Source organism: Lactuca saligna, chromosome 7, assembly GCF_052625555.1.
Source record: "Lactuca saligna cultivar CGN05327 chromosome 7, ASM5262555v1, whole genome shotgun sequence".
Lineage (NCBI taxonomy): Eukaryota > Viridiplantae > Streptophyta > Magnoliopsida > Asterales > Asteraceae > Lactuca > Lactuca saligna.
Window position 1 is genome coordinate 89,923,268 of NC_136423.1, and position 3,086 is coordinate 89,926,353.

Consider the following 3,086-nt stretch of genomic DNA (forward strand, 5'->3'; position numbering starts at 1 on the left):
TGAACCCTCGCATATATATTCATTTCAGCCGATTTTTCCTTACTTTTTACACATTCAAACACAATTCCAAACTATTTTCTCTCAAGTATCATCAGTCAAGAACACGAAGAACAACCTCTCTCCTCAAGAACATGTTATAATCATCCCTTCTCATCATATTCAAGCAATAATTACTAGTTCTTCACAAGATCTAATAGGTATCATTTCTTGATCTTGTTAACACTTCAAGAACATCTTTCAATCTTCTTATATTAGATTGAAACCCGTTAATTTCATCTATTTTTCACGAATAACACGAAGAAAAAGCACCTGAAAACCTTTGAATCTTCTTAGATGAGAAAGTTATACTTACATGAACACCATATCAACTTCTTTTTTAGCTCAAGAACTTCTGGCCGTAAACACCTTCAGGGCCGTTATACTTACCTGAAAACCTTTGAATTTTCTTTCTTACAGTGATACTTTCTCATCAAAGTTATACTTACCTGAAAACCTTTGGAGTGTTAGAAGCTCAAGAACTTCTGGCCGTAAACACCTTCAGGGCCGTGAACCCTTCATATGCTTAGGCCATGAACACCATATCAACTTCTTTTTTAGCTTCTAACACTCCAATTTGTAAGTTATACTTACAAATTACCCCGATTTTCAATCATTCCTATGATTATATTTGCTAATTAGTTGCATATATACTATACAAATTGCTATATAGGGCTTGTTTTGCTACAAGATTTCACTCGTGTGTCTAGACATCCTATATCAATTCATCATTTAAATTACCCTCCAAAGGTAAGTTCATACCCTCATAATTTCATAGTTTTTAACTTTCAAAATTGGTTTAAGAGCCTAAGTGGTTGTCTTTTGAATCTATTTGACCAGACTATCATTGTTCACGAACAACTTAGTGTTCATCTACATTTCTGAGTCTACCAGATAATTTTTTTTTTCATATATACCACTATCGTCCTCTTAAATTTTAAAACTTAACAATGACCAATAAGAATCACTTCTTAAATTTTAAAAGTTGTTCATATGTATTTATGGGTTAGCCTACACAAGCCCTATTACTAGTGATTAATGAATATGATCACTAGAAGATAAGAAAGGAACTTTTTTTTTTTAAATTTCTTGGTCAGGAAGAACTCATCAATGCTCCCGTTTGAACAGTGACAAGAGATGTAGCGGCTCAACTTCTTGGTCAGGAAGAACTCATCAATGCTCCACTTATAGTTCTTGATATTGAGAAGATGCATGTATATGATCTTTCCTTCTCAGATATTACTTTGCCATCCTTCGTCATATGTTCCAACACATAAAGTTATGCGAAAAATGCCAAGAAGATATGGGATACCCTCAAAGATTTATTCGAAGGATTTGAAAATATCAAGGAGAAGAGATTAACATTTGTTGCCAATGACTATGAAACCTTCACAACTCTTCCAGGAGAGTTTGTTCTTGTTGCATCCAACAAATTTTCCTTTTTCATGCACAATCATACTACTCATGGAGTTTCTAGAACTCCCATAGAGCATAACCTTAAGTTCATTAATAGTCTGGACAAAGGTTGGGATAACGTCAAATCATGTTTACAAAGAAATGTTATTGAAAAGGTTCTCTTTTTCAACTTTTTTATGAACTTCAAGGTCATGAATCAAATGTTGAACTAACTCTGAGAGAAATCTTAGGTGGTCCACTTGGACTTATCAATTCGAGAAGTTATGTCCTACCAAACTCTTTTCCTATGGAACCACATCCGTAGGAGTCCTATGTTATGACTCCAGATGAATCCTTCAATCATGATGTTTTTGATGAACAAGCATTTCACCATGAGTTTGCCATGCTAACCATGAAGTACAACCAATGCGCCCACCCATGATTGAATAACCAAAATCCAAAACCGTATCAGAGCAACAACCAAAAACCGACGTACCAAGCTCCTCACCAATCTAACCACCAATAATATCCTAAACCATCCAACACTTATCAAAACCCTACTCCTTATCAACCAAAACTTCTGACAAACCAATCTTTGGATTCCCAAACCCACCTAACTCTCCAACAGCCAAACTAGAAATCACCTGCCATAAATATGGTCTTGGAAATCACTTTGCTAAGTATTGTTAATCCGACAGACCTATGAAACTAAAGATAAAAGACTCATCTTACTATGTAAGAAGGACTACAAAACTATATGAAAGTGAGAACGGTTTTGTGGTCACTATGTCAAGGCATATTGAAGGATACATGTCTTTTGGGGATGAGAAAAAAGTGGTGGTGAAAGGAATACGTGCCTTATACCAAGGGCGAGTATTGAGTGTGACTTCAAATACTGCTCATTTGGATTGGATGATGATGATGATGATAGTGATGCTAGAAACCTTATCGAGTGTAAATACCGCTCCATGGCTTCCAATGACCCATATGGTCGCCACATTATCCAACAGGTACGTCACATAATCTCTTTACATAATTTCTATTTAAAATTTTGTAAGCCATACTTAACTAAAATTGACTCGGATTTAGAATAAGCCCTTAAAGCCTATCAATCCGTAGTAGATGGCTGGCATGAGATCTACAATGATTAACCCGACTTAGATTACATCACAAAGACATGAAGTGTAAGATTGATTCCTTAGAGAGAGATGTAACGACCAAAAATTTGAGCCAATTTAAAACATTTTATTTCATTCAAAAACCATTAATTTCATACATCTTAATTTCAAAATAGTTTAAACATCAGAGTATCCCCCAGAATCATATCACATGAATCATAAAACATGAGAAGCGGTACGATCACGCCTTCGCCTTGCCACAATCTCCTGAAGTACCTGAAACAATACACTGAACTGTAAGCCCGAAAGCTTAGTGAGGTTCTGTTTGATAGTTGCTGACTGAGAAAGACCTGAGTGAGAAATGTCTGTCTGAGTAAGAAATCCTGACTGGGTAAAAAACCATATTGTTTGATTGTATATCTGACTGAATATGCTAACTGATAAAAAATGACCATTTTACCCTTCTACTATATACAATGATAGATGAAGTTGCTGAAGAATTATAAAAAGATACAATATGTGAATTATACACAAATT